We start from the raw sequence: 13,030 nt of genomic DNA, 5'->3' as shown, positions 1-13,030 counted from the left end.
CACTGGACCAAAACCAAAACAAAGAACAACCCCAGCATTCAAACTCTAGCGAAAATGTTAAACGAAAATTTTTCAATGTCAGCGCCTTACAGAGAAGAAGCAATGACAGGACAGCATAAATGCATAAATACCTTGGAGTTTCAGCCAGAATGGGCGCACAGGTGAGAGCGAAAAAAAAGTTGTCCACTAAAAGTTTAATTGTAGAATACGACCACGTAGCCGGTTGAGAGAGAGAGAGAGAGACTCTTTAATGAAGAGCAGAGAATTTAGCCGGCGTTTAAAGATCGCTGACATGCTACTCTGCGTAGGGAGGGGAATTTGGGAGATAAAGACAGGAGAGCAGAGTGGAAGAGGTAAAAAAAAAACGAAGATAAAATGCGGCCATGAAATGGGTACTAAGGATGCAATGGCGAGTATTGATGTAACCTATGGAGTGATGGAGTGCATAGTCCGTCAAATGGGCTGACGAAGTTCACTGCATGAAGAATGCATGAAGGTGACGTGCAAGTGAATTTAAAGCTTATCGAGATGTCCAATGTCTTTTAAATATGTGAATAGAAAAGTCATTGCAAGTCTCTGTTGCCTAAGGCAGGCTAAGGGACCTAAAACTTTGTCCATTGTAAGGGGCACTGAGCAGAGCTTCTGCATGCAATGTTCATAGTACGCACGCTCGTTAGCATATGCAGGGCACTCAAGCAAGATATGCTCCAAAGTTTCTATCGCGGCACAGTTGTCACAGTGCGGACTGTCCATTTGTCTAAAACGGTATCGTAAACCGTTTGTATATGCAGCATTAAGACGAAGTCGATGATAAAGTGTTTCCAGATGTCGAGGAATTCTGGGTGAGAGTCTTGATCTAAGATGTGGGTCGACTGAGTGAAGAAATTGGTACTGATATTGCGGCAAACTCCAAAGCCGATACATTTCTTCGGAAGCAAAACTTTTGGCCACCTGGGACGCATCAGATTTCGTAAAAAAAGTTCTAATGTATCTCCGATGTTGATGGCCCTTACGGGCCGCTTCATCTGCTTTTTCATTAGCCTGAATGCCACAGTGAGCAGGTACCCACTGAAATGTTATGCAGTGGCCTGCGGCAATAGCTAAATGATGTAGATATCCGATGTCCAGGGAAACTGGCTGGTGATTCGTTTTCTTCAGCAGGTTGGCCAGGATCTGGAGAGATGCTTTCGAATCGGTGAAGATAACCCAACGGTCGGTGGTTCGGCGCAGGATGTAAGAAACAGCTTCCTTAATGCCGTGAAGCTCAGCTGTCGTAGAGGATGTCCTCCGCTGAAGCCGGTAAGAAAGGGCATGGCCTGTTGAGGGCACATAAAGGCCACATGAAGAGGTTTCTTTAGTAGTTGAACCATCGGTGAAGATATGGGTGTGCTGCCTATATTCCTCCGTTAAGTAGGCGAGAGTAGTTTGCAGAAGCGCTGCCTGTGGCATGCGGCTCTTTGCATTCACACCTGGAACAAACTTCTTCACCTTTAGAGGAGAAAGTGTCCATGGAGGAAAGGCCGGAGGGAGTAGTTTCTGTGGCTGATTAATAGTAGGGATGGGCAGGAGCTGCACTGCCTGGCCAAAGCTAGAGTTGCTGTGAGTTAGGTGGACACGGTGCAGGAAGTGCTTCTTCCCTTGCAGGACATGGCGGAGATGAGTACGCATAGTTTCCTGGGCGGCAATCACCTCTAGTGGGAGACATCCTGCCTCCGCTACTGTTCCTGATGCAGAGGAACCCTTTGGGAGGCCAAGGCATATTCGCAGGCAGTTGTTCCGTGCGGCAACGAGAGACTTATTGCTTGATGTAGATAATCTTTGAAACACTGGTAGACAGTAGCGCAAGGTTCCTTCAACGTAGGCTTTTTCAAGCAGAAGCATTGATCGGCAGTTGCTACCCCACCTTGTTCCCGCCATGAACCTAAACACTTGCGATGCTGCAGTGATCCTCTCGCGGAGTTTTTTGATCTGAGGTGTCCATGACAGATTATAGTCAATTACAACACCCAGGAATCGCTGAGATCGTACATATGGTAGCGATCGTCCGCCTAGGAGCAGCGGATATCGGGTAGCCGGTTGAATTTTACACTGGCCTTTCGAATGCATGCAAGTTTTCTTCGAATGCAGAGCGCAACACGAGCACTTTCAAGTAAGCCTCTTCATTAGAACTGCTACATACTCGCGTCGAATCGTCCGCACACCTCAGATAAATCTTATACCAGTACGCCTACGAAAGTTTAAACAATGGCATACTCTGGTTCAGAATCACGCGGTACCGCGCGCGTCGACATGCATTACTGATATGGGCGCCCTAAATACCGCGTGGTGTGTGTATGCTCCCAAGCCGTTCCTTGCGGTTATGCTCGTTGCTATTCAGTGCACATTCATGAGGCTTCATTCAAAGTTGTGTACAGAGCTCGCAGGCGTTTCTGCCAGGAATAACGGAACGAGTGCTAGCTGTGCCAATAAAACGAACTTAGTCATCTTCTATACCCACCGTGGCTAATTGAGGCAAATTAACGCTTCGGGTACAATAGAGTGCAGGCTAATTATCTCGCGCGCCATAGCCTCTGTCGCAACGCCTCGATTCCGGCCTGCTGTCGGTATACGTAAGCCAGAGAACGCATTTCGCGCGGAGAGAAGTGTTGCGCCTATCCGCACTGTGTGTTCGGTGCGTGCGTAAAGCACCGCTGATTGCCTGCTTGTTCCGACAGGCATTGTTCCCATTGCAGAGGTAATTGGTTCCCCTGCTCTTGTTATCTCGGCTACGAAATGCACCCGTGAGCCCGTACGCTGGTAGCACTAGCAGGCCAAGAATGGACTCTGTGATTGAGGCCTTGCTCTCTTGGTTGCCTGCAAGCGGCAGCGCTTCGCTGTCAAGAGTGCAGTTAACATGGTGCAAGCCACGCTGAGAGATATATGTGCCCATTTATTCTAGGCTTTTCGCTCAGCTACTAAGCGGCCATGTTCTCAGTGCTGGAAAGGCACCCCGCAACTTTTATTAAGCATAAAATATTTATGTGGTTCGTCCCACATACCACTGAACGCTCTTTGGTCGTTATCCACGACACATTTCTTGCAGCATCACACGATCTCTCTTGCCTGTTGCGTTTGTGCTGCCGTACATGCCACGCGCACGCTTTAGACAGGGTTGTAAGGAATAACATCATAAGTAAAGATTTGTATGTACACTACAGTAAGAAGGAAGCGCGTCAGTTTTAAACAAAGTTCCAATCGGTAACGCTCGGAACTATTTTAGGATCTATATCTCGCTTTCAATGAGATGGGTATGGGAGAATTTATTCCGCATAAATAATTATTCATTCTAGCACCATGTTGAAAGAGAAAATGAAGCAAACGAACTACATTTTTTACCTTCTGCTACAAGTAATCATGAATACCTCTTCTCCGCTATTCCTTGATCCAGAGGGTCAATATTTTCTTACACCATCTACAGAGATTTGCTACGAGTGTGGCATAAATATGTTTCGGTGAAGAATGGATGCATGATCCGCGTCGCCACCTGGCTGTGTTTCCCCTTCTGTCTTCTTGTTAGAAGACCACCTTATGGTACTCAAGATGAAAACACAGCTCACAAGCAAAAACAGTACGACAGCCTAGAAAAGAAGACAAACAGTAGTCGATGTCTCCCATCTCTCATGCAGTCTTCGGTTGTGCCCTATGTTTCCTTCATGAGCGCGGACTATCAACTAGCCGGAATTAATTGCCTTGTGGAGGTCTTACCATGTTTGTGTTTCGCGCTGCAAGGCGAGAAAACACCCAAGTCGCGTGGCGCTCCCAGAGTGTGCGTGAAAGATGACTACGCACGCGTAATTCTTGAGCGCATGGAGGAGGGAGGGAGTCTCTCCGTGGCGAACACCTAAAGGTGTTACTTGTACGCGGCACGCCTGCAGGATCGAGAGAAATAAGGAGAGCCAGAGTTCATTAAAAATATTAATTAATCCCACGCAAAGCAAATAACAATACGTGGACGAATGTTCAGTGTGGAAAAACAAGAGTGGGAGGGCATACTGTAGACGTCCACGGTCCTGCTACTCCCGGCTAGGGTTCAACGATCAAGGGTGAGGGAAGCGTGCTGCTAGTCGGCCCGAGGCGAGAAAGTAGTCTTCACGGACTATTGCTCTATTTAACGCCTCGCTGATTACCGCTTGAGTGAGCAACCAATTACTCTCCCTTAGAGCGGGGCAGGGACACTTTGTATTTAATGCTTCTACATTGTAGGACCATGGGTTTTTCTGTATAGAACATTTTTTCCTCCTTTCTCTTCACGTTACCGGCCAGCGCACCTATATCAAGTCTCCACAGCGTTAAGAAATGGTAGGAGAGGTGTATTTGCCCTCTCCCGCTCGCATGTAGCTAACTAGCTTTGTCCACTGGCGTTGGCTGTCGCCGCTGATCGGCGGAGGAAATGGAGTGTGCGTTCGCCCAAATTGATCCAAATTGTAGAAATAGGTCGATCTGCATTGTTTTAAATCATGGTTAAAAGAAGTAAGTCGGCGAGTTGAGTCTGTTGGTACATACTGACTCTTAATACCAGCACGGAGACAAGGGACAGAGGAAGCAGACAGGAGCGGCGCCGACTAACAACTGCGGTTTATTAGAAAGAAACGCACAAAATATTTTTTTTTCACAACTAGCTCCGTATGTGCAACGCCAGAAGACATACTGATACCTCAATCATTTTAATGGAGATATTTAGTTAGTTTAGATTAGTTTATGAGGGTTTGACGTCCCATACGTGCACTGACATTGCACAGTACACGGGCCTCTAGAATATCGCGTCCTCCGAAATTCGACCGCCGCATACAGAGCGGGTGCTTAAGGACTAGTAGGTTTTTGTGAACTTGAATTGCAGATATTAATTGTGGATATGAGCTTTGAATATTAATTTGTGGATACGGTTAAATGCCACTAGTCGAAAGACCTCAGGAAGGGGGCGGGGGGGGGTTGTTCCTGGCTAATAGCCGCAGCTTGCATCTTTTCCGCATGACTGAATCTTTACTGCCCCGCACATACAGCCAGTGCTCCCACCAGCAAACACAAAATATGACGGTCACCTGCTACGCAAGCATTCGCAGAAATCACATAACTGGAAAAAGAAAGCAGAAATAAACACTGCATGGGTAGCATAACTTGGAAAGCCTCCTTGCGTGGATGCACTAAGCTTAGTGCTCTTTCCAGAATTGAAATCAACAGCTATGAACCAAGACTATAATCCACAGAGAGGCACGCGCGAGCGACGAATATAAAAATCAAGAAAATAAAGGAGCTTGCATGGAGTGCGAGGCGACCGACGCATCAGGGCTTTATAACAGATTCGCACGCACTCGGCCATGAGGTTTTTTTTTGTTTTATTTTGTTTGTTGCCTTCCATCGGAACCAAAGAGGATTTGCTCCTTTAGATCAGAGAAACCGAAGCCCGCGTGTTCTGTTTTCTTTTTTTTACTTTGGTCTTGCAGAAAAGAACGTAATGAGTCTGTTCTGGATTCTCGCAACCATTTTGTTTGTGAAAACCTCGAACCAACACTGTTTAAAAAGGCCCACTTGTCCCCCCCCTCCCCCCCCCCCCTTTCAGACACACACACTCTCACCAGACTAGGCTCCTGCGTCAGCCGACCTCGGATTGAATGGGCACTAGAAAGGAATCGCCGCACACTAGTGAACCTTTCATTAAATTAAAAATAAGTGTCCTTTCTCCTTGAAGGGCTAAAAGTAACGATTGGCCAACGTTCTACCAAGTTTTTGCACGATATCGTAGGTTATTTAAATAAAAAAATTTAGCTTGTTCACAGGCGCACAAAACTATTTGTTGTTAACAACACGTACAGACGTTGTCGATATCATCGCAGCGCTAATGAAGCAAATGCGCCAAAGAGCCCGTCTTACACGAAAAGAATTGAGAACAGAGCGGAGAAGAACCTTTCCCACGTAAGGAGGAACGAAAGCTACAGCGTCTGCTCTTCGCAAAGCTTCAAAAATCAGGAAAATGCCTACGGTGCTACTGGGACCGTGGGCGCACAAAACACATAAGTACGTAAGCTACGAAGCTTTCACATTTGAACTTTTCGCAGATGTCGCCAATAGGTCACAGTTGCACTTGGCAAAACGTCTTTTGGTAGTTTGGTATTTCATGCTTCGTCTTCGTTTTGTTTCATCATCGTTTCTTTGTAGACAGACTCGTTATTTGCTGAGCAGGAATTCGATCGCCAGAGTTGGGCCCTTATTACGCTAAGGCCACAACATATTTTGTTCTTTTCTTCAGCGCACCACTGGGCAGCGGTCCCGCTGCACCGCGTCATACACGGTATGAAGAGGGCGCCGTTCGTGCTCGAGTGGTGCTGGAAGACAAGTAAGTAAACGAACTGGACCTTCAACCTGGGGCCGGCGTGTTTTCGTCGGCGTTTTCCACAACGCACTGCGATGTACAGGCAAAGTTAAAGTGTGGGTTGCATTGTTAAGGTTACCTTTGGACTTAGGCGTTTCTTTTCGAAGCAACAAGTAAAAGAAGGAAAAAAAAAACAAGATTTCGTCCGCCATTCGCTTGAAGCTTAGGATCTTCCTGTTAAGCGGAAAGGATCGATACGACAATAAAAGTTTCAGTAAGCTGACGCAGTTGTTTTTGTATTGCTGAATTTGCGGGATAAGAAATAACTAAGTAGGAAAAACATGCTCAGGCAATAGTAGCCAAACATGCTGTGAGAAACTGCTTGCCTGTGCCCTAAGCTAGTATAGCTTTCCTTTGTTGTTGTTGTTGCGACTGAGAGAAGAATGAAAAAGAAAGTGCACGGGCCTGCCAACTGGCTCCAGTGAGCCACCACCGCTGCCACGTGCTGATAGAGGAGAGTTGAAAGATAGGAGGAAAGACAAAAAGGGGAGAAAAGACGCGCGTCGCAGCAACAACCGCGTCCGCCGAAGCGGACGCCGGCTGAAAAATCAGATAAGCGGCCGTAGCCGCGCTTCGTCACAACCACTCTTTTCTATCGTTATTGTTATCATAGCCGTCGTGTTGTCGGTGGCTGGGAGAATAGCAGTGTAATAATGTGTTTTTTTTTTATTATTGGAAGAAAATCGAGGAAAAACAAATGAAAAGACAACCACATGCTACCGATGAGATCCAAACCAACAACCTAAATTGCCTACGATTACGTTACTTCTTAATGCGAAACTTGAGCGCAGCTGGTCTAAATCGGTAAATTGTTAAATTGGTTTTTGAGGAAAAAAAATGGCGCAGTATCTGTCTCGCATATCTCAGCGGACACCTGAACCGCGCCGTAAGGGAAGGGAGGCAGGTAAGAGTGAAAGAATAAAGAGAGAAAATGGTGCCGTAGCGGAGGTCTCCGGAATAATTGCGACCACCTGGGGATCTTTAACGTCCACTGACATCGCACAGAGGCGCCTGTGTGCTGTGCCGACGGCCTATGGCTTCAGCGCCGCGTTTCTGGCACAACGTTGTCAATGCCTGCAGCCCATATCTCTCTCTCATCACCCCACGTACCTATAAGCGTGATCCAGGCGTAAACTGACCCAAGGAGCCAGTTATCTGCACTTCCTTTCTTTAATATGGCACAACTTTGTGAATGCCAACGCATGCAGCGCACTTCTGTGACTACCGCCACGCCATGTAGCTTAAAGCACAATTGAGGAGTCTACTGTTTCAAGAGGGCAGTTGTGCGCCTTTCCTTTGCTTCCCAAGCTCCCGCTCCAATGGTCTCGCAGCTTAAAGCGTGAATCAGGTGTACACTGCCGGTTACAACGGACAATGACGATGGCGATGGCGACACCGCGAAATGCAGAAACGGGCGCCAAAGAGATGCGCTCTAAAACAGATTCCCTATTCTTTCTCAAGAAGGGCAGAGCTCTCGAGATAAAAAAACTCTTCGTCAGTGCGGTTGTCTTTCTTCAGAAGAAATCAAACACTTTCATTCTTCCGTTACAATAGAGGAGTGCACGTTCTCGAGTGTTTTGTGACGAAGGAAGATCCAATAACCTCCCTGAATTCTCACCTCCTTTGGAGTTGGAGTGACAGCTGTAGGTTTGACAACAGAAGGCGTTGCGGGGGACACGAAATAAGATTTTCTTGAAGCGTGTTTACCAGGTGCATGCATTTATTTCAGGTAGGAGGCAGTACTTAGTACCCAGATAACCGAGATGAAAGTAGTGAACCTTATCGACGCGCCACCTCAGCGCTTTGTCTTTAAACTAGAAAAAACAATGACACCATAACAATTTAAACATGGCCTACTAATAGAAAGCAGTTTTTTTTTACGAAGCAATTAAGTAAAGCATTATTGACAATGCTGTAATCACTAAACTGGTATTTTATTTTTAGCACCTGAAAGTTCCATTCGTTAGGAAAGTCAAGATATCGCCACGAAGCCGTGATTGCAGGCAGGAAAGCACAAAAGTAGATGGCAGGTGTTCAAACAAACTGAATACTAGAAGACTTGCCCCATTGAAACTGCGTCAGTGACACGCACCTACGGCAGTCCCAGGGATCAGAATGACTGAGGCCGTCGGCCACACGATATTTTAACAAGGCTTAAAGCTTTTCAGAAAGCGGGCGTACATCTTTGGGAAAAATATAGAACGTCGCGGAATGACCTCCGCATGATAGCGACCCTTCGTGACAGTGCAGTAAATTTTAAACAGAAACGCACGGCGATCGCTTCTCCCGCATATCGAACGAAATATGATGCGGGCGTGTGGCGAAGCAGACAAAGCACGGAAGAAAAACACGCGCGCAACAAAATTCGCTAAAGTAAAAAGCGAGCTCCTTTGCTGTGAAGAGCAGTGACATGTGGTTCACAAACAAGACGATGAATTTCACGGACGGCAAAATACAGTGCGAAAAGCAGAGTGGAGGAGAACAAAGAACGAAAAAGGAGCCAACTCGGGAATCTTGCTCGAATTCGTCTCTCGTTTTTTTTTTTTTTTCTGAAGGTCGTTTTATTTTTTTTCTTATTGGAACAAAGGTGAACGCGGCATGAGACGCGGACGGGTACTGAAACTAGGCGGGCATTCAATTTCATTCTTTTGTGTTGAAATTAATTATTTTCTTTTTCGAAACCTGTCCCGAGCAAGAATATGAGAAAACCGAAAGAGAAAATAAATAAAAATATGAACAGTGGCAAACGCAGACAATCATTTTCTGATTTCTTTCGAGAAACCGAATAAACCGCTCACGACTTCCAGACGACGTGAAGAGCAATATGGTCCGAATTCGCCTCGTGTCAATCGCCACGTGCCAGCCCAATACTTCCACCTGAAAGCGTGGCGCCTCTTGCCGTATCAGCTTCGAAAATGTACTTCTAAAACCGGGCCGGTCTTGCCACAGTTTCAGGGGACAAGCACGAGAGGGCACTGCTTGTGAGCTTCGGCGGCCCTGGGCAATTTATGCTTTTATACTGAAAATTGCATATCAGACCACTGCTCAGGCGAAAATCTGCAAGTACCAATTCAAATCAAGTCCATTTCAAAAATTGAAGTCATAACTCAGAATCTCATAAACCTTTTTGCGTTAACCTAGATGCAAAGAGATAAGTTCGGAGTATAGGAACAGGCACAATTCACATGTGCTTGTGCAAATGGACCAGGCAACGTCGACGGTAAGGCAGCAGACTGGTATCTCAGCTGCGCTTTCCTGAGTCCATAGTTACGCCCCGCCGCGGTGGCTCAGTGGTTACAGCGCTCGGCTGCTGACCCAAAAGACGCGGGTTCGATCCCGGCCGCGGCGGCTGAATTTCGATGAAGGCGAAATTCTAGAGGCCCGTGTGCTGTGCGATGTTAGTCCCCGTTAAAGAACCCCAGGTGGTCGAAAGTTCCGGAGCCCTTCACTACGGCGTCCCTCATAGCCTGAGTTGCTTTGGGACGTTAAACCCCAATAAGCCAATCCAAACCAATCCAAACCAATCCAAACCAATCCAAACCAATCCAAACCAAACCAAACCAAAAATATAGTTACGTATGCACATACCGTCATCATATCACGATGTGTCGAAACCTTCTGTGCATTTACCCTTGTGAGCAAAAAATATCGTGAACAATGCTTGCAGATGTATGGAAGGACGCTAAGACAGAGCATGTCCGCACTCATCCACGCTGATGAAGCGAACGATTCCAGCGCTGCTTCTTTCATGCCACGTGTATTGATTCTGGCGAGCCGTTAAGTTTACTGGTTCAATGTTCTGGGGAAATCCCCAAGGTGAAGTAGATTTGTAATAAGGGAGTAATTACTCATTTCTTCCACTCAAGCGCGGCCATACGGCTACAGAGAAAAGCTATGCAAGTTTTAGAGAATTTGGAAGAAAAATTTGTCCTGACCTGGGGTTCGAAATCAGGACTACCGCCTCACCAGAGCAGTCGCTCTACTAAATAATAAGCAGCGGGTAACTACACCCTTCTTGTTAGGTTCACTTTCACAGAGTTCGCGAATTGCGTTGAGGAATCAAGTTTTTCGGGAGAAATTCACTCGCAAAGTTACCGCTTTCCTTCAGACTATGATGAGATACATCTGAGCGCTAAATTGAAAAAAAAAAACACCATAGCCTTTTTAACTGAGTAGTTTATGTATATAAAAACACTTATAGAATCAATATGAGCCGACGAATGGTATCCTTTCAGCGGAAAGGGAGGTATATCATAAATTCATGTCTAAATATATTGAAGAACATTGCTGTCATCCGTCACCAAAGGAGGGCCGCCGTAGAGTTAGCAGGGGCTACTGCAAAGCGGCAGAAGTTTGCAGTGTTCCGATTTCCTCAGTCGCCTGACGCGATAAACCACGCGCCGTCTGCGGCTTTTCCCAGCAAGAAGAAAGGGAACACAAGCCATGCCACAGACTTCTCTGGCGCATGCTCCCGAAGACACAACGAGTCCTGGTTCTTCCTCGACCCTACACGATAAACGCAGGATTCGTTTTCTCTGTCATACTGAACCACCGAATCCATCCCATTTAGTCACTGCCTTGAATGCACCACTGCCGCAAAGCAAACGACGAAAAACCAGGGCCTTTATTCAACCAAGAAGGAAACTCTTTTTGTTAGACACTATCAAACAAAAGACGCACAAGAAATGGCCACAAACAACTCAGATGCACTACTAGGAATTTAGCGCTAGTTTTCACCGTTGCCTGTCCACACGTCTGCTATCTACTATAAAAGAATGCGATGCGAGCTCATACTTGGAAGAAATGTAACGAAGCGGTGTTTGCGTCTACTCACGCCGAAGCCGTGATGAATGGCTGATCGCTGCTTTTCAGGCTGAACCCCTCATTATTTTTTCTCGTGCTTTGTTGCCTTACAGAGGGAGCCGCCTTTGTTTTTGTTTCTTAGCCTTCCGTTTGACGTTACCCGATGGTTGATTGCCCTTAGAGAGAGACGACGGTGCGTGTTTTATTCAACTTCTATTTGCTCTTGTGGCGTGAAAAAAAAAAAGCATTGACAAATGGGCGGCAAGGGGTTGTGGCCCTGCGCCTCCTATCTCGTCGAATCTCATTCGTTTCCACCACCATGGCTGGCGAGCGCACGCGTACACTGCCGCGAGCCGACCTTCCGAGATAGCGGGCGGATGGGGCATTTGTCTTGGAGCAGTATAATTGCGAGACTTCAGTCGCGGCTGCGTAAAAAAACAACGTAAAACTAGAAGGAAGAATGGTCACAAGCGAGGTCACCTTTCTTTGACCATCTTTCTAGATCGAAGTTTGTCGAATGAGCGTACGCAACTTATCTTCGTCTTTGACGGCGGGGCCGCGTCGCAACCAGAGTAAGGGCCTTGCACGGATTGGAAGAAACCCGGGCTCCGGAAAAGGCGTAGCCCACCAGCTGAGGTCCAAGCTTTCTGCGTTTATTTCCATATTGGCTCTAAATCTTCGCATGCCACTGTGTGGGATCGCTGGTAAAACGTTGGGACAGTTAGGGACACTTCAATAGATTTCTTTTACTTGTATTAACGCAATAGCATTAAGGCTCCCTTTATGCAAAAATACCGGCGTCGTCGTCGACGTCGGTGGCGGTGGCGGCGCTGTGAGCGGCAATGCATATGGCCTACCTAAGCCACATGATCTTGTGACGTCATCACAACGTGCTCACCATGGTAGGGGAACTTGCCCACCGGATTGCAGGTAAAAGTTCCAGCATCGCAGTTTTATTACTGGTCGCGAGAGTTTGCTCGGGAACAGCAACATGGTCTCACAAACCAACCGATGCTGTGTTCGAAACTGTCACCTGCCAAGGCAATGACGCATCGTTTAAACACTGCAACACTTTGCCAGAGTGGTATTAGGACTCCCTGCGATCTATGAATGTAAAGTCGAGACTGAACAATTTCGCGTATATTGGCATGTAGGCGCTACCTAGGAGAGAGAGAAGTATTTGCGCGGGAGGGATTTCTAACGCTCTCGTATTGTGCTCTTAAGTGTACGTTAAGCGTGATCTGACGATGAAAGACGGGACAGTACCCGTGTCTGCGAAGTGGTACGAAAAGAGTACCCCAGGCAGCGGTTAGATATCGCGCAGCACATGGTGGTGGTGGTGGTGGTGGTGGTGGTGAAAACATTTATTCAGAACGGACAGGAGGTGTTTGGATCAGCCCGTAAGGGACCGATCCTTACAAACACTAGGTGGAGGTCCCCAGTTTGGGACCCCAGTGGCGGTAGCCGCCGCCCGGGCGCGCCCGACTAAGGCTTGTTGGGCCTGTAAGTCGTGGCAGCCGAGCAGGGTCGCCGCGCCTTTTGCGTTTCGCCTGCATCAAAACGCCTCATCTGCTGCCCGATGTCAGTGCACCCCCAGATGGTCAAAATTATTCCGAAGCCCCCCCCCCCCCCTTCGGCGCCTTTTTTCCTCTGCCTTCTTTCGCTTCCACCTTTCATCCTTTCCTCTACGACACCGTTGAGGTGCCCACTGGGAAGTGAGACATTTACTGTGCTATTTCCTTTCCTCAAAGACCACTAATTTTCGAAGCAATTTCGAGGACACTACGGCAGCCGTTTAACGTGTTAGGTAGACACTACCGT

Source organism: Amblyomma mixtum, chromosome 5 (assembly GCF_055824585.1).
Source record: "Amblyomma mixtum isolate Tamu chromosome 5, ASM5582458v1, whole genome shotgun sequence".
Classification (NCBI taxonomy): domain Eukaryota; kingdom Metazoa; phylum Arthropoda; class Arachnida; order Ixodida; family Ixodidae; genus Amblyomma; species Amblyomma mixtum.
The sequence above is the reverse complement of the archived record's forward strand: the minus strand, read 5'-3'. Positions refer to the sequence as shown.